We start from the raw sequence: 20356 nt of genomic DNA on the forward strand, positions 1-20356 counted from the left end.
CTGTACCTGAAGAAATACTGTCCATCTCTGGCCATCAGCTTCTGAAATAGAACATAGAACATTACAGCACAGTACAGGCCCTTCAGACCTCAATGTTGTACCGACCTGTCATACCGATCTCAAGCCCATCTAACCTACACTATTCCATGTACGTCCATATGCTTGTCCAATGCTGACTTAAATGTACTTAAAGTTGGCGAATCTACTACCATTGCAGGCAAAGCGTTCCATTCCCTTACTACTCTCTGAGTAAAGAAACTACCTCTGACATCTGTCCTATATCTTTCACACCTCAATTTAAAGCTATGCCCCCTCATGCTTGCCGTCACCATCCCAGGAAAAAGGCTCTCCCTATCCACCCTATCTAACCCTCTGATTATTTTATATGTTTCAATTAAGTCACCTCTCAACCTTCTTCTCTCTAATGAAAACAGCCTCAAGTCCCTCAGCCTTTCCTCGTAAGACCTTCCCTCCATACCAGGCAACATCCTAGTAAATCTCCGAGTAAGTGCTTGAAACAAGTATCAAATCTTCCTCGGGTAGTCTCTGACTACTAATTCTGTAAATAATCTGAACCTCCAGCAGTGAGGACCAAATCACAGAGTCCCTACGGTGTGGGAGCAGGCCATTCTGCCCATCAAGTCCACATTGACCTTCCGAAGAGCATCACACCCGGACATACCCCCCACATTATCCCTGTAACCCTGCATTTTCCATGGCTAGTCCACCTAGCCTGCACACTCCTGGACACTATGGGCCATTTAGCATGGCTGATCTACCCAGTGTGCACAACTTTAGACTGGGAAGAAATTGGAGCACCCCAGAGGAAACTTGCATGGATGCAGGGAGAATGTGCAAACTCCACACAGACAGTCGCCCGAGGCTGGAATCAAACCCAGGTCACTGGCTCTGCGAGACAGCAGTGCTAACCACTGAGCCCCGGTGCTCCTTTGGGTGATCAGAACCAGATAGCAGGTGCTAGCATCTCACTTGAAGGGAAGGAAGGAACAGAGAAGCTTCATTGCGGAAATCCAGAAACATAGGTTAAATTTCTTCAGGATCCATAAGGCCCTTTTGACATTAGTTTACTCCATTTTCCGGCTGTAGTCAGATAGATTCAGAGATTGCAAGATCTGTATGAAGCCACAGATGCAGAATAAAGAGGAAGAGTTGAGAGATTGGAGATTGGGTACAATGAGATCAGGTAATACAAACCAGTAATGTAGAGGATGGAGACTGGAGATGGAAGAAAGCAGGTTTGGTTTCGCAGACAGGGTTGAGAGGTGGTGTTGGAAATCAATTGAAGGGTGTTGGAAATCAGATGCCAGGGGTGTGTGGCACATGGGCACACAGAGATCAGTGGGTGGGCTGTGTGTCAGACAGCAGAAGCTAGTATGATCGGAATCCAGCACAAAGAGTGACTGCAGCATGTACAGTAGACACAGCAGGTACAGTAAATACAGCAGGTGCAGTAGATGCATCAGGTACAGTGACTGCAGCAGGTACAGTAAATGCATCAGGTACAGTGACTGCAGCAGGTACAGTAAATACAACAGGTACAGTGACTGCAGCAGGTACAGTGAATGCATCAGGTACAGTGACTGCAGCAGGTACAGTAAATGCATCAGGTACAGTGACTGCAGCAGGTACAGTGAATGCAGCAGGTACAGTGACTGCAGCAGGTACAGTGACTGCCGCAAGTACAGTGATCGCAGTAGGTTCAGTAAATACACCAGGTACAGTGGCTGCAGCAGGGAGAGTAACTTCAGCAGTAACAGTAAATACAGCACGTGCAGTAGATGCAGCAGATACAGTGACACCAGCAGTTACACTAAATACAGCAGGTACAGTGACACCAGCAGTTACACTAAATACAGTAGGTACAGTGACTGCAGCAGGTACAGTAAATACAGCAGACACAGTAAATACAGCTGGTACAGCGGATACAGCAGGTACGTTAAATACAGCAGTACAGTGACTACAGTGGGTACAGTGGATACAGCAGGCACAGTGGAAACAACATTTACTGTGAATACAGCAGGTAGAGTGAATACTGCAGGGACAGTATATACAGCAGGTAAAATGAATGCAGCTGGTAGAGTAAATGCAACAGGTTCTGTAAACCAGCAGTAACAGCGAATGCAGCAGGTACAGTAAATACAGCAGTTTCAGTAATTACAGAGGTGCAGTGTTGCAGCAGGTACAGTGACTGCCACAAGTCCAGTAAATACAACAGGTACAGTAACTTCTGCAGGTACAGTAAATAATGCATGTACAGTGTATACAGCAGGTACAGTAAATACAGCAGGTACAGTAAATACAGCAGGTTCAGTGACTGCAACAGGCACAGTAAATACAGCAGATACAGTGGATACAGCATGTACAGCCATAGCAGCAGGTACAGGAATTACAGCAGGTACAGTGGATACAACAGGTACATAGTTTGCAGCAGCTACAGTAAATACAGCAGGTACAGGGGAGACGAGTACAGTTAATACAGCAGGTACAGTGACTGCAGCAGGTTCGGTGTATACAGCAGGTACAGTAAATACAGAAGGTATAGTGACTGCAGTAGGTATAGTGAATACAGCAGATAGAGTAAATACATCAGGTACAATGGATACAGCAGGCACAGTGAATGCAGCAGGTACAGTGGACTGAAGCAGGTACAGTAAATACTGCAGGTACAATGGATACACCAGGTACAGTATATCCAGCCAGTACAGTCTGTACAGCAGGTTCAGTGACTGCAGCAGGTGCAGTAAATACATCAGATACAGTGACTGTAACAGGTACAGTGAGTACAGCAGGTACAATAAATACAGCAGGTACAGTGGATGCAGCAGGTACAAGTGGATGCAGCAGGACACTGTCTGCAGCAAGTACAGTGTTTCCAGCAGGTGCAGTAAATGCAGTCAGTACAGTGACTGCAGCAGCTACAGTAAATACAGCTGGTACAGTGACTGCAGCAGGTACAGTGACTGCAGCAGCTACAGTAAATACAGCAGCTACAGTAAATACAGCAGGTACAGTGACTGCAGCAGCTACAGTTGATACTGCAGGTACAGTAAATACAGCCTGAATAGTGAATACAGCAGGTACAGTGGATACAGCAGGTACAATAAATACAGCAAGTAAGTGACTGCAGCAAGTACACTAAATGGGAAGGCTCTCGCCTCTATGTGACTGCAATCCTCCCTCTCCTTCAGTTGCTGTTTTCCCAAGGCCCATGAATCTTGGCTGGCCAGAATTAAACTTGAAATTGAGAATCAATAAATTGTCATCCCACCTCCTGAGTGCACTGTAGTTGTCGGACCCTCAACCATTTCCATTAAAACCTGAATTTGGTAAGTTGTGCATCTGTTCAAGATTCAGATATTTAACACTTCAACCTCCCTAAAACTGGCAATCTGTTAGGGTTAAAATTTGGCCCCATGTCTTTTGTATTCACATGTATTTTTCTAGTCATTATCATGGCAATATCACTGGACTAGTAATCCAGAGATCCAGACTCCGGGCATGTTGATTCTGATCCCATCACAGAATTTAAATTCAATTCAACAAACCTGGAACTGAAATTTAGTCTCAGTAATAGTAGTTACAAAATATCATCAATTGTAGTAAAAACCATCTGATTCATTAATACCCTTAAGGGAAGGAAACCTGCTGGCATTGGCTGGTCTGGCCAACATGTTACTCCAGACTGACAGAGATGTCTGTGCCTTTCAATACTTTCTGAATTGACCCAGCAAGCTACTCAGTTCGAGGGCAAGTGGGGACTGTCAACAACTGCTGAACTTCCCAGCGTTGCACTCATCCCATGAATACATTTTTTTAAAAGTTTAGTTAATAGGTAAATGTGTTGAGTCGCAATAACCAACAGTGTCACCCAGCCCTTTTACTGCAGACTAATCCTCAAAAACTAGAAAAATAATAGGAGCATGTCAGTCTCTTCTCTGTAGAAGGGTACATTCTGCTAGTCACCAAAATTGACTTGGAAGAACTTTTCTTTATTTTTCTTGTTAATTCCCATCCCCAGCTCCAAAATCACCCACCACACACCCACAATCCAAAGTGAGGCAATAAACCCACCACCAGAGTCATTCTTTTGTCACCCTCCCCAGAAACAGGGAGACCTGGGTCATTTAACTTCTCCTCCATCAACCATTCATTAACAGACTTGTCATCAAAGCCAGTTGCCTCTCCAGCCACACCAGCCACATCACCCCACCCACCACCATCTTGGGATATCTTTTAAGAAAATGTATCCTGTTATTTTGAATATAAACAGGAGCCATCTTGGATCACTGAAACAACCATTACAACTTCAGTTTGAAATCAGTTTGAGTTGCAATATTCCACGAACTAACCTGTCTAGCTTTCAGGTGCAGTGATAATTCATTAGCTTGCTGGGTTTTTTTTCAAACATTTTCTTTAAAAGAATTCAAACCACTGCTCAGGGTAGCGTTAGACTATTTGATCTAGATCTGCCATCAACAACATTTTACCACACTGGAAACTCATTGAAAATCGCAAAGTGCATTGCTTGTTGCAAACCTGTACCTCATTGGAATGACAAACATTTACTGTGGAGAAAAGAATTGGGCAGATTCCAAACAGTACCAGTGATTTCTTATCGCATGTCGTGTGTTGACATCCAAGAGGAATTTCACCCCTTTAATATCAAACCTGCACTGTGCAGCAAAATAGTAAATTCAAGATATTATGCAGTGGCAGAGAGCTATCCAACAAAAAACTTCTTGCCTTGCCTCCCAAATATTTAGTCTTGCCCCTATGATCTCCACAAGCCTTCCATATTACAGGGATCTAGGAGTGAGCTCTTGTGAAAAGTTTTTCAGGAAGCACAATGCAGGGTACTGGCACAAAGTGAGGCAGAGAGAGCCATAACTATTATGTATCAAATTCTGAGCTTAATAAAAGAACAGGCCACTTGAACAAGTTAAGGAAATCCCAGAGCAGCACAAGGAGAAACAGACACTTAAGGGATTTTGATCCATTCTTCCACTTCACCATGAGTCAAGAAAATCTACTCGAATCATTCAGATTGACAATGATCTTTGTAACTTCCCTCAATTTGGTTTAGCTTCAGCACGTTTTGTATTATAAAGGTAAAAGAGAGAAATAGATGCAGCTTTTAACATTTCTTGCATCAGGAGCCCCCTTGTGGTCTGAATAGTAAATCAGTGTCACATAATGTAATCTAATATTAGTGCAGCTTCATGACATCTAATGTTAATGAAGAAAATGCCAAATCTATGGCAAAATTAAACAAATGAAGAGTAGAAACTTAGCAGGCACTTTCTGTAATAATGCCTTGGTAAGTATAGAATCCTACTGATAACACAGCTTTTAACATTATTTTATTTTAAAATATGTATTATGCTTATAAGTATATGTATATGTTTATAAAGTAAACTTACTTTATAAACTGAAGCATTTGTGTATTATGCTATAAAGTGAGTTTAGAGCTTATCTTCTCTGATGATGTACCTAGTTTCAAAAGTCACATTTATGTGAGTTACAATCATTGTTTATACTGTTCAAGGTGAAATCACTTTTGTGTGAAACAGGAACAAGATTTGTCACAAAATCCAATTTCCAACCTAGTTGGGATTCCTTGACTAAAGGCTTCTCTACTGGTCAGCAAGGAAAATGAGCTAGTCAAACTGGGACATTAATAATACGTGCAGCCACTTCTTTTGCTAATGCTAAATAATTGCTTGGATCTCAAGCCAGTGTTAAGGGAAGGCAATGGCCAAGTAGTGTTTCATTAATGCATAAGGCCCAAGTAACGTTATGGGGACCTGTTTTCAAATCAAATTAAATAAAAATCTAGAACTAAGAGTCTGATGATGACCACGAAACAATTGTTGGGGGAAAACATTCATCTGGCTCACTAAAGTCCTTTAGGGAAGGAAACTGCTGTCCTCACCTGATCTGGCCTACATGTGACTCCAGACCCACAGTGATGTGGTTGATTTCAAAACTGCCTTTTGGGCAATTAGAGATGGGCAATAAATGCTGCCCAGACAGCAATACTCACATCCTACAAATGAAAAATAAATTCAAGTTCCCCTGAGGAAGATGTTTCCAAATGTGAAACTTTAAATATTAAGTACTGAACAACTGTGGAGTCCTTCAGCTCTGAGGTGTTGAAAAGTATACTGAGTAACAATGATCTAAGAAAATTAATTGTAATTTTGATTGACACATCAGTATAAGAATGACTTCCACAAACTGGTACATCTGGCAAACAGCTTACACAATCAACCATTCAACTGGGCAACAGGCTGCCCCTATTAAAACAATTCACCCACTGTTTTGTCTATTGCAGTACTTTTCACCAATTCTGTGTCATGTATTTCTACCTGTTCCATTTGCTTTTTTTTAAATTATCCTTCTTTTCAATTAACCTTTTACTATTAAAGCATATGCATGGATTTTGGGGAGACGATGGCGTAACATCACTGGATTAGTAACCCAGGCAACCAAGTAAATGCACTGAGGCCATGGGTTCAAATCCTACCACAGCAATGGATGTAATTTCAATTCAGTTAATAATTCCACAATTGAAAGTTAGTGTTGGAAATGATAATCATGAAACTATCATTGATTCTTGAAATAACTTTATTGGTTCATTAATAAACTTGTTTCTATATCCTTTCTACAATAGGGTGTTCCAAACCATAGCCTGTGTAAGCAGTTATGCAGTGTCAGTATTAGCACTTTCCTTTGATGTTCTGTGATTTTATGAACACATTTGAAAACTTCCTTTTGTCTTTTTACATTTTGTTTTAATCTGCCCATCCACCCTTAACGACCTGCAGACCCAGGTCCCAGAGCTTCTAACCTCTGGAGAAGGAGAAATAAAAAAGGAAAGTGTTTTAGATACCCAGAGGTGCTGGCAGCATGTGTGGAGCAAAACAGAGTTAATGTTTTGAGGCTGATATGACTTTTCCTCAGAACTGAAGGAGGTCAGAAAATGATGACTGTTCCCAGTGCTGAATAATGTGGGCAACAGCAAGTCAGTGAGAAAATATGGAAAGAATAGAAAAAGGAGATTCTCAAAGCAGAGACAAAGAAGTCTGATTTTATAGAGGGGGTTTGCTTGGCAAGATGAGAATCTCAATAGTGGAGGAATGATTTAAAAGGATTTGCGTTGCATTAATAATCTTGTCTCATTTAGACCCAGTTTACACTGCTCCCACATGGTAAAGTGAAACTAGATGGTGACAATTCCTGATGTGACAGTAAGAGTAGTTAGCTGGTAGCTCCAGCTTGCCACTTGCTCCTCCTAGCAGCCACCTTGGCTGGCGTGCCACAGGGTATCTCAGGGTATGCTCCACGGGCAGCCACTGCCCCCAGCACCCATCAACTCCCAAACCATGTGGGTCAGCATTAGGCATGTGACTGCCTCACCAAGTTATTATGGCACTTTTCAGGCTGACTTGGAATGCAGTTCTTCACTTTAATGGTGCACTTTGGAATGCACCCAACACCTTTCATTAAAATGCTGCTGTCAGGCTACTTTGCACACAGGGGCAGGACCCTATTTTATACATCAGAGCAGGGTGCACTCAGAGATTCCAGCTTGTTTTCTTAGCATTCACTCACATCTGCACCAACTTGATGCTCATAGCATCTCCTCCTCACCTCATTCAGAGCACCTAGCTTCACATTACTGACGTCTCGCCTAACTGACACAAAGCCTGTTACGGTCGTCAGCAGTGGTTAGTCGAGAGAGTGGGCATATTGCTGTACAGCACCAACTAACATCAAGCCATGTCTATAATGTGCACCAGCAACTTATGTGTCAAACACACTGCATGTGCTTTAGCCAAATGGCCATGTGTCAAAGTCTAAGATGAACGTCACCAGTCATGCTGAGGGGGATTGTTGTCAGTCAGTGGGTGCCACTACTGTCAGACAATGGCAGCATCCAATCTCATTTAAGGGGCTTGAACACAATCAGTCAGCTCCTTGGGGTGGTCAGGTTCAGAGGTTCTGTATCATTGCAATTCGAGAGCAATCGGCCCAGAAATAGTAGGTCAGTCTGGGAGCTGTACAGACAGCCGTCGGAGTTATCTACCTGTCCTGATACTTTAAAGGAACTGGGCGAAATGCACAAAAAGTCCCTCCTGATCCTTAATGATTCCCAGGGTCCCATGATTCTTCAGGTATTCCCTGGCCTTTAGCATCTTTTTCTTTTTGACAACTTGGCATTACAATTTGTGTGCCAAGATATGCCCCTTCTCTAATAACAAAGTGTGGAGCTGGATGAACACAGCAGGCCAAGCAGCATCTTAGGAGCAGAACAGCTGATGTTTTGGACCTGATGAAGGATCTGGGCCCAAAACATCAGCTTGTGTGCTCCTAAGATGCTGCTTGGCCTGCCGTCTTCATCCAGCTCCACACTTTGTTATCTCGGATTCTCCAGCATCTGCAGTTCCTACTAGCTCTGATGCCCCTTCTGTAAGTTTGTTTACACGTTCTTGTAATTTCTTACAATCCACCTCAATATTGACTGTGCCTTTCAATTTAATGTCAGTTTGAAGGCTAGCTTCAGTTTTACTGTCAGGCAACACGGCAACTAATTTAAGTTCCAGAAAGATCCTTAAACAGAAATAAGAGAAGCGATCATTTCTTCTGTTGATGCTGATTAAAGGGTCAATATTGGCTAGGATACTGGGAGAATTCTCTTGCTTATTTTCAGATAATACAATGGGCCAAGAGCCATGCTGAGGAACATATCTAAGAGCTTTATTTTACAGAATGTTGTCAGTGGTAAAGTACGTATTAATAATAATTTGTTTTTATATAGCACCTTTGAAGTAATAAAATGTCCCACACACTTCGCAAGTGCAATTTCAGACAAAACTGAACACCCTAGTCATTCAGCAATGTTAGGCAGATGGCCAAAAGCTTAATCGAAGAGATAAGTTTTGAGGTGCACCTTAAATGAGGAAGGAGAGATCACGAGGTGAACAGGGAGGGAATTTCAGAGCTTGGGGTCCAGGCACCTGGAAGTGCAAGCACCAGTGGTACAGCAAGTAAAACCGAGGATGCGAGAACAAAATTTGATTAATGAAGCTGCCTCAGAGGATGGTCGGGCTGGGGGCAAGAAGAAAGGACAAGGCCTGGAGAAATTTGAAAGCTAGGAGGAGAATTTTAAAACTGTAGCATTGCTTAACCAGGAGGCAATGTAATTCACAGAGCTGATGAATAAATGGAACTAAGCATGAGAAAATACATAGGCAGTAGTGTTTTAGATGACTTCAAGCATGCAGAGTATACCTTAGGGAGGCTAGCCAGCTGTGTTTAGACTTGTCAAGTCCAAAGGTAACAATGGGTGAGGGCTTTAGCAGTAGATGAACTGGTGCAGGAATGAAGTCAAGCATTGTTACCGAGGTGAAAGTAGGGCAAAACCAATTATAAGTGCTGCAGACAATCTTACACAATAGCGGTAATGTGTACAAATGAGACAGAAACCTATTGCCAAGAGTTTAGAAAGAAATAGCCAGGAATAGTCTTGGAACTGCTCCCTTTCTACTGCTGTAACGTCTTTCCAAATGCAGTGCAATTTCTTGCTACGCATGCGAAGGGAATAATTGACAATAGGTTGTTGTAGAAATGAAAACTCAGGAGATAATAATGGGAGCTGAATCAAAATAATCTATTATACGTTATCATAATTCAAAATTATCCCCACCCACTAAATGGATTATCTCCTATCTCCCATTCTTGGGCTGACTAACCCTCAAATCTCAATCCTGCTTGACCTGAAAGGTGCTTCTGACACCCACAGCGGAAGCAGTTTTCAGATAGTCACTGATCATCAGCCTTGTTTAATCAGCTACATGAGACCTGAGCCTGAGTTTCCTGGTGGGTGTTGTACTAAACCAAGATGGTGAATTTTTAAATATTTTTCTTTATATCTAAGCATTCAGAATGTTTGCATTCGGCATAAATATTTTACATGTATTTTGTACAGTCAGCAAAATAAATCTGATGGACAAAGACAACAACATCTTTATGTAATATACCTGGGGCAGCCATTGCAGATTGCCTATGGATGAGAGGAATTATCAGAGTTCTGATCCAAGTGTTCTGATTTAATTCCAAGTGCTGTTGTTGTTTCCTTCCTTTGTGGAGGTGTATGTCACTAGCTAGGCCAGCCTTTGTTGGCCATTCCTAATTACCTTGGTGAATTTTGAGTTCTGTTTTGATACACTAGATGGAATTGTATTCAAATGCATGGTTGTCATTGGAATAAATGAAATGTCACATTGATAATGTCACATTGTGGTGAATTTTCTTGGATTTTATAAATCAGAGGGTCGTAAGGAGGGAAGTGAATACACCAAGTTGTATTTCTTTACTTGTTTTACATTATTATATGTTGCTACTAATACTACACATGACAGTTACAATTCGTAGCATTAATGTGGAAAGTGTAAGTAAAAGCGCTAACTAAAGAAGCAAAATATTAAAGGTAAAAAGTTTATATGGTCATAATGCTAGCAGATCATAGGGACACTCTCTCATTAGAGAAAGACATCTAATGTTGGCTAGACCTGAAGGTCATTACACCTCAGATGTGGGGAGAAGTTGAGAAGGAAAGGTCTTGATGATGATCTCAGCCAATATAGAAATTGAGCCCATGCTAGCGGTATCGCAGTACTTCGCAAACCAACTGCTCAGCCAATTCACCTTTTTATTTTACAGATGCAGATTGTCCTGCAGTGTATCATTTCTTTCCTCAATAAACTTCTCACAGTGATATCAGGAACACATGAACAAGAATTACCCAGGTGTATGTTTCTGTGAGAGGGTTACGCTTTCGCGAAGGCACATGAACACAGAGGAACATAGAACATAGAACACTACAGCACAATACAGGCCCTTCGGCCCTCTGTTACACTGACCTGTGAAACCAAACTGAAGCCCATCTAACCTACACTATTCCATTATCATCCATATGTTTATCCAATGATCATTTGAATGCCCTTAAACTTGGCGTGTCTACTACTGTTGCAAGCAGGGCATTCCATACCCTTACTACTCTCTGAATAAGGAACCTACCTCTGACATGTGTCCTATACCTATCACCCCTCAATTTAAAGCTATGCCCCCTCGTACTACCCATCTCCATCCAAGGAAAAAGGCTCTCACTGTCCATCCTATCTAATCCTCTGATCGTCTTGTATGTCTCTATTAGGTCACCTAATAGAAACCACTCTATTAGGAATAATAAAAGATTTCTGAAGTGAGTATCACACTGCACAGCCCATTCAACAGCCATAACTATCACCAATACCCCTTCATCAAAAACCTGCGTGCTGCTACTGACCAAAATCACAACTGGGCCAGTCATTTAAGTACTGTAGCTATGACAGCAAGCATAGGATGGGATATTCTACAGTGAATAACTGTATTTCCTGATTCTCCAAAGCCTGCCTACCATCTACAAAGATGCTGAATTTAAAATGAAACTCCATCTCTTTCAATATTTAACAGGTTGATCTGCCATAGCATAGCCCTCAGGGTGTCAGAAGGAAGTGCCCACACTTTCAGGTCAAGCAGGATTATAATTGGAGAGATAGTTGGAGCAAATGTGGGAGAAGGAACATTTAGGAATAAAGAAGAGGAAAGCAGGGTGAAGAAAAGGAAGTGAACAGGAAAGAGCAGAGGTTAAGACAGACAGCAAGATGGCAACGAGACACAATGGAGGGGTGGAGGAGATGAAGAAACGGGAGATGGGAATGGGAGAGATGGTAGTGGGATGGAGAAGTATAAAGAGTGTAATAGAGGGGAAAAGGGTAAGGGAAGAGGAGGAGATAAGAGAAGAAATATCTGGAATTAAGAATCCAGCGAAAATCATGAATCCATTGCTGATTGTCGGAAAAACCTACCTGATTCAAGGCTAAGAGGGGATTTAATAGAGACATACAAGATGATCAGAGGATTAGATAGGGTGGACAATGAGAGTCTTTTTCCTCGGATGATGACGTCAGCTTGTACGAGGGGGCATAGCTACAAATTGAGGGGTGATAAATTTAAGACAGATGTCAGAGGCAGGTTCTTTACTCAGAGAGTGGTAAGAGTGTGGAATGCCCTGCCTGCCAATGTCATTAACTCAGCCATATTAGGGGCATTTAAACAGTCCTTGGATGATGATAGGGTAGTGTAGGGGAATGCGCTTAGATTAGTTCGCAGGTTGGCGCAACATCGAGGGCCAAAGGGCCAGTTCTGTGCTGTATTGTTCTATGTCCTATGTTCACTGGTGTCCTTTAGGGAAGGAAACTGGCATCCTTACCTGGTCTGGCTGACATGTGACTCCAGACCCACAGCAATGTGGTTGACTCTCAACTGTTTTCTGGGCAATTAGGGATGGGCAATAAATGCTTCCTAGCCAGCGACACCTTCATCCTGTGAATGAATGAAGTGTGAAGAGGATGGGAGAGGAGCATGGAAAAGGAGGCAGAGCAACAAACAGTGAAGTGAGACCTTGGGTAAAATTTTCATCAGTGGGAAGGGGCTGCTCTGGAACATGATTATTCTGTTCAGAATGGGGTGGAGGAGAGTTAGCATCAGGGGTGGGGCACAGCAGTGGCACAGGCTGTGTCAGCAGCAATGCTTTCCATTACTAAGGTGAGAATTTTAACATGGTTGATCAAGTTGGTTACTGAAGAACAACACATCAATCATAATGTGAGATTCAGCTGTATGCGGAATAAAAACCAAAAATATGCACTGACTTTTCACCAAATAGCATTTGTGGACATTTTCCTCAAATATTTTTACTCTAAAAAGGAAAAGAGATATCCAAGATGGGATCTTAAGCTGAAATGCCAGTTTATGCCACATTTGTGCAAGATGCTATCCTGGTAAAGGAGTCAAAGCCAGTACTCAGTCCCTAAAGACTGGGTAAACAGTTGATTATCATGTAAGATAATAAAATGTGAGGCTGGATGAACACAGCAGGCCAAGCAGCATCTCAGGAGCACAAAAGCTGACGTTTCGGGCCTAGACCCTTCATCAGAGAGGGGGATGGGGAGAGGGAGCTGGAATAAATAGGGAGAGAGGGGAGGCGGACCGAAGATGGAGAGTAAAGAAGATAGGTGGAGAGAGTATAGGTGGGGAGGTAGGGAGGGGATAGGTCAGTCCAGGGAAGACGGACAGGTCAAGGAGGTGGGATGAGGTTAGTAGGTAGCTGGGGGTGCGGCTTGGGGTGGGAGGAAGGGATGGGTGAGAGGAAGAACCGGTTAGGGAGGCAGAGACAGGTTGGACTGGTTTTGGGATGCAGTGGGTGGGATGGGAAGAGCTGGGCTGGTTGTGTGGTGCAGTGGGGGGAGGGGACGAACTAGGCTGGTTTAGGGATGCAGTAGGGGAAGGGGAGATTTTGAAACTGGTGAAGTCCACATTGATACCATATGGCTGCAGGGTTCCCAGGCGGAATATGAGTTGCTGTTCCTGCAACCTTCGGGTGGCATCATTGTGGCAGTGCAGGAGGCCCATGATGGACATGTCATCTAGAGAATGGGAGGGGGAGTGGAAATGGTTTGCGACTGGGAGGTGCAGTTGTTTGTTGCGAACTGAGCGGAGGTGTTCTGCAAAGCGGTCTCCAAGCCTCCGCTTGGTTTCCCCAATGTAGAGGAAGCCGCAGCGGGTACAATGGATGCAGTATAGCACATTGGCAGATGTGCAGGTGAACCTCTGCTTAATGTGGAATGTCATCTTGGGGCCTGGGATGGGGGTGAGGGAGGAGGTGTGGGGACAAGTGTAGCATTTCCTGCGGTTGCAGGGGAAGGTGCCGGGTGTGGTGGGGTTGGAGGGCAGTGTGGAGCGAACAAGGGAGTCACGGAGAGAGTGGTCTCTCCGGAAAGCAGACAGGGGAGGGGATGGAAAAATGTCTTGGGTGGTGGGGTCGGATTGTAAATGGCGGAAGTGTCAGAGGATGATGCGTCGTATCCGGAGGTTGGAAGGGTGGTGTGTGAGAACGAGGGGGATCCTCTTAGGGCGGTTGTGGCGGGGGTGGGGTGTGAGGGATGTGTTGCGGGAAATACGGGAGACGCGGTCAAGGGCGTTCTCGATCACTGTGGGGGGAAAGTTGCGGTCCTTGAAGAACTTGGACATCTGGGATGTGCGGGTGTGGAATGTCTTATTGTGGGAGCAGATGCGGTGGAGGCGGAGGAATTGGGAATAGGGGATGGAATTTTTGCAGGAGGGTGGGTGGGAGGAGGTGTATTCTAGGTAGCTGTGGGAGTCGGTGGGCTTGAAATGGACATCAGTTACAAGCTGGTTGCCTGAGATGGAGACTGAGAGGTCCAGGAAGGTGAGGGATGTGCTGGAGATGGCCCAGGTGAACTGAAGGTTGGGGTGGAAGGTGTTGGTGAAGTGGATGAACTGTTCGAGCTCCTCTGGGGAGCAAGAGGCGGCGCCGATACAGTCATCAATGTACCGTAGGAAGAGGTGGGGTTTGGGGCCTGTGTAGGTGCGGAAGAGGGACTGTTCCACGTAACCTACAAAGAGGCAGGCATAGCTGGGGCCCATGCGGGTGCCCATGGCCACCCCCTTAGTCTGTAGGAAGTGGGAGGAGTCAAAAGAGAAGTTGTTGAGTGTGAGGACGAGTCTGGTTACTAATGTCATTAAAGAGATTGCACAGCATTTTGCTGGATCACAATTTAACTCATCTTCTCTCTGAATGGTGATCAGCTGTAAACATGTCTTCAGAGTAGATTTCATGTGCTCCTTTAAAAACATTCACTCTTTCTATGTCATTACTGTAGGAACCGTGAAGTCGGTCTCTCACATCAGGAGAATTTCTGAGACACTTTACCAACTGTTTACCAACGCAGAAGAAATATTTATTTGGGAAATTCTCTGAGAACCTCATGTGAATAATTAATTGCTCTGCTATCTACCGTATTGTACATCTTGTAGGAATCTTAAACACTCAACCAGCACTGCAAAGATTATTAGGACTGGCAAAAAGACTTGCAAAATCCGTAGAGATGGTAGGAACTGCAGATTCTGGGAAATCTGAGATGACAAGTTGTAGAGCTGGATGAACACAGCAGGCCAAGCAGCATCATAGGAGCAGGAAAGCTGACGTTTCGGGCCTAGGGAAGAAGGGTCTAGGCCTGAAACATCAGCTTTCCTGCTCCTATGATGCTGCATGGCCTGCTGTGTTTATGCAAAATCCATAGAACAGGTACTAAGGGACAACACACACAGTAAGTCTACACACATCATGGTTTGGGGTCATTTAGAACTTTAGGTTGGCATGTTTATTTGTGGGCATTGTTTATTTTTACGTTCTGACCAATTGGACTCCGTGGTTTGCAGGTTTCAGCATATTATAGAGTTTCAGGAGAACCATTCTTCTAAGTCACTTCTGTACTTTCTGCAGTGCTAACACATCCTTCTTAAAATGTAGTGCCTCGAACTGCTTGCCATCTTTTAACCAAGGCTGAAAAAGACAACTTCAATGTAACCTGAAGAAGAATTATACAAGACTTTGTGAGGGGTAGGTCATGCCTTACAAACCTTATCGAGTTTTTTGAGGATGTGACTAGAAAGGTTGATGAGGGTCGAGCTGTGGATGTGGTGTATATGGACTTCAGTAAGGCATTTGATAAGGTTCCCCATGGTAGGCTCATTCAGAAGGTCAGGAGGAATGGGATACAGGGGAACTTAGCTGCTTGGATACAGAATTGGCTGGCCAACAGAAGACAGCGAGTGGTAGTAGAAGGAAAATATTCTGCCTGGAAGTCAGTGGTGAGTGGAGTTCCACAGGGCTCTGTCCTTGGGCCTCTACTGTTTGTAATTTTTATTAATGCACGTAGTCTTGTTCCCAGGGATGGGGAATGGAAAACTAGAGTGTACAGATTTAAGGTGAGAGAGGTCAGATTTAAGGAGGACGTGAGGGGCAACTTCTTCACACAGACAGTGGTGCATATTTGGAATGGGCTGCCAGAGAATGTGGTTGAGACAGGTACAATAGCAACGTTTAGAACACATTTGGGCAGGTACATGGATGGAAGTGTTTAGTGGGGATATGGACCAAATGCAGGCAGTTAGAAATTGCTGAGTGGGTACCATAGTCAGCACAGACCAGTTTGGGCCGAAGGGCCTGTTTCCATGCTGTATTACACTCTGACTTGGACGAGGGAATTGAAGGATGGGTCAGCAAGTTTGCAGACGACACAAAGGTCGGAGGTGTCGTTGACAGTGTAGAGGGCTGTTGAAGGCTGCAGCGGGACATTGACAGGATGCAGAGATGGGCTGAGAGGTGGCAGATGGAGTTCAACCTGGATAAATGCGAGGTGATGCATTTTGGAAGGTCGAATTTGAAAGCTGAGTACAGGATTAAGGATAGGATTCTTGGCAGCGTGGAGGAACAGAGGGATCTTGGTGTGCAGATACATAGATCCCTTAAAATGGCCACCCAAGTGGACAGGGTTGTTAAGAAAGCATATGGTGTTTTGGCTTTCATTAACAGGGGGATTGAGTTTAAGAGTCGTGAGATCTTGTTGCAGCTCTATAAAACTTTGGTTAGACCGCACTTGGAATACTGCGTCCAGTTCTGGGCGCCCTATTATAGGAAAGATGTGGATGCTTTGGAGAGGGTTCAGAGGAGGTTTACCAGGATGCTGCCTGGACTGGAGGGCTTATCTTATGAAGAGAGGTTGACTGAGCTCGGTCTCTTTTCATTGGAGAAAAGGAGGAGGAGAGGGGACCTAATTGAGGTATACAAGATAATGAGAGGCATAGATAGAGTTGATAGCCAGAGACTATTTCCCAGGGCAGAAATGGCTAGCACGAGGGGTCATAGTTTTAAGCTGGTTGGTGGAAAGTATCGAGGGGATGTCAGAGGCAGGTTCTTTACGCAGAGTGTTGTGAGAGCATGGAATGCGTTGCCAGCAGCAGTTGTGGAAGCAAGGTCATTGGGGTCATTTAAGAGACTGCTGGACATGTATATGGTCACAGAAATTTGAGGGTGCATACATGAGGATCAATGGTCGGCACAACATTGTGGGCTGAAGGGCCTGTTCTGTGCTGTACTGTTCTATGTTCTATGTACTTGAAATGTTAACTCTTTCTTCCTCTCCACAAATGTGGCCAGATCTGCTGAATTTCTCCAGCATTCTTTGAGTTTGTTTCAATTTAACCTCCTTGCTTTCGCTCTGGTAAAAATAAAGCCAAGGATACCTATAGCCTTGATAAATGCATTCTTAAACCATCCTGCCACCATTAACGACTTAGCAATTTAAACACCCAGATCTGTCTGCTCTGTCATCCACCTCAGAAGTGGGCTTTTTATTTTATATTGTCTCTCTACATTCTTCCTACCAAAAGGACTCACCTCACATTTTTCCGCATTGAATTTTATCTGTGACATATCTCTCCATTCAACAATTTGTCTATGTCTTTTTATAATTCTACACTATCCTCCCCTCAGATTCTAATGCTCCCATGTTTTATTTTATCGTCAAATTTTGAAATTGTTCCTTGCACACCAGTGTTTAGGTGATTTAAATGTATCAGGAAGAGGAAAGCTTCCAACGGTTACCCTCAGAGACTCCACTTCAAACCTTCCTCAGGCCGAAGAATATCCATTACCAATACTTTTCCCTGTATGGGATCCTGAAGGAATTTGACAGGGTCAATGCTGTAAAGGCAATTGTAAAGTTCTCTTCATTTTGATCATAATTTTCACTTTTCGTCACTGAGCTGTTAACTAGGGACATCCAGAATTTTGATATAGCATCAGTGAAGGAACAGTGATATATTCATGAAGCATTTGAAGATGATTGGCCTCGGATGCTATGCTGAGGAACGGTCCCAGTGATGGCCTGGGGCTATGAAGATTGAGCTAAAACAAACCGCAACAATCTTCCTTTTGACTAGGTATGACTCCAATCAGCTGAGAACCTCCCCATCAATTCCCATCATCTGCAGTTTTTCTAGGGCTCCTTGATGCCACACTCAGTCAAATATTGGATTGATATCAAGGGCTGTCATTCTCACCTCATCTCTGGGTTTAGCTCTTCTGTTCATATTTGAGCCAATGTTGTAATCAGATCAGGAACTGACTAGCCCCAGAAGGACCCAAAATGAGTGTCAATGAGCAGGTTATTGTTTAGCAAGTGCCATTTGATAGTACTGTGGGTGACCCCATCCATCACTTTACAGAAGATTGACATTAAACTGATAAGGCAATGATTGGCTAGGTTGGGTTATCCTGTATTATCTGGGTCATATCTGGGTAACTTTTCACATTGTCAGGTAAATTGTAGATCTGTAGCTGCAGCGAAACAACTTAGCTAGGGCTGTAACAAATTCAGGGGAACAAGTATTCAGTACTATTCCTGGAATATTTGTCAGGGTCTTAGTCTTCGCAGCATTTATAGTATGAGGGCTTGAAAGGGTTCATGCCTGAAGCATTAGGAGTAGCACTTCCTATTGTGATAATGCAAGAGATCACAGGAGAGAGAAAGAAAGATCAAAGAGAAAATCAGCATGGCTCCAGTGGCAGTAATCATATCTGTGCAAAGCTGTACCAATTCCACTGAGTGGCTTTTTCAGATACAGTGTAGAGCTCCACACTGTATTGACATTGACTCCAGCATCTGCAATTCTTGCTATCTCTGGCTTTTTTAGGTACGCCTGGTGCTGCTGCTGGCATCCCCTCCTGCACTTTTCATTGAATTAGGGCTGATCCACCGTTTTTATGGCAATGATCAACCGGGAAATTTGCCAGACCATGAGATGACCAGTTGTCATTGAAGATTTCCTTCTCCTACTAATGACCCACAGCACTGCATAAATAACCAGTTTTGAGATGCTAGATCTGTCCGAAATCTATCCATTTAGCATCGTATCACAATGCAATGCATGGTATGTGGTATGGGGCTTTGTTTCCACAAGGACTGTGACAGTAATAGTCACAATGTGATGCATTTGTAACAGGTGGATTGATGAAGATAAAGTCAAGTAGGTATCTCTGATGAAGGGTCTAGGCCCGAAATGTCAGCTTTTGTGCTCCTGAGATGCTGCTTGGCCTGCTGTGTTCATCCAGCCTCACATTTTATTATCTCGGATTCTCCAGCATCTGCAGTTCCCATTATCACTCAAAGGTATTTCTCTCTTTTTGTTTCCCTCACCATCTACTGCAGACCTATTCCAGCAGCTATGTTCCTTTGTTCTTGGCCAGCTTAATCATTAATGGTGCTTCTGAGAGTCATGTCTTGTGAGGAGCATTTAAGTCCCCATCCAGAAAATATCTTGTGTACTTTGCTGCTTCTTCCAAGTGGTGTTCAATATGGAGACACACTGATTCATCAGCTGAGCAGTCTGGTTTGGGGTGATCAACTGGAGACTTTTTTGACAATTTGATGTCTTGAGACTTTATGGGGTATGGAATCAATGTCAAGTACTTTATTTTGTGCTTTTATGCAATACTTTTACCTCACCTTGAAATTCCAGACTGGGCTTCCTCTGGGCTGTGGTGTCTGCATGTACATTTTCCCAAAGCAGCTTATTCCCTATCTTTAAGGAAGGCTTTCAATTGCTTATGGCCTGCAACACTCCTTTATTTACACCAGTACACTGAGGTCATCAAAAACAGCTTTCGAGTGTGGTATCATCTCTTCACATGCTTACTCAAAACTACGAGATAACAACGTGTGGAGTTGGATGAACACAGCAGGTCAAGCAGCATCTTGGGAGCAGGAAAGCTGACGTTTCAGGCCTAGTCCCTTTCCTGCTTTCCCGCTCCTAAGACGCTGCTTGGCCTGCTGTGTTCATCCAGCTCTCCACCTTGTTATCTCGGATTCTCCAGCATTTGCAGTTCCTATTATCTCTTACTCAAGGCCAGTAGCTTTTCTCTTACTGAAGTCACAACAAATTATATGATGATCATGAGTTACATGAATCTCATTATATTACATTCCCACCAATTTTCCTTCTACTTTGTTACATTATTCATGTAGTTTACTTTCATTTATTTATATATTCTTTGTCATAAGTAACATCATTATTTGCAGCATTATTACCATTATGACTGTAATCACCAGTATTACTCACGCCCACACATCGCTTGACCTGAACACTTGGATCATTCTGTACCTTCCCTGAAGTAATAACCACACTCTAGTTTTATGACTTGACTCAAGTACATTCATCGCTTTACTCTGGAATGTTGTTTTAGGCGTCTTGACAATAAGATTTTAGTCGATACACTTGTCTCACAACTGGTGCTTCTAACATCCTGTCCTTTAACCAAACTTTCTACCCAGCTTTCAGGTTGACAATGTTTTCACCTGGTGCC

Source organism: Stegostoma tigrinum, chromosome 2 (assembly GCF_030684315.1).
Source record: "Stegostoma tigrinum isolate sSteTig4 chromosome 2, sSteTig4.hap1, whole genome shotgun sequence".
Classification (NCBI taxonomy): domain Eukaryota; kingdom Metazoa; phylum Chordata; class Chondrichthyes; order Orectolobiformes; family Stegostomatidae; genus Stegostoma; species Stegostoma tigrinum.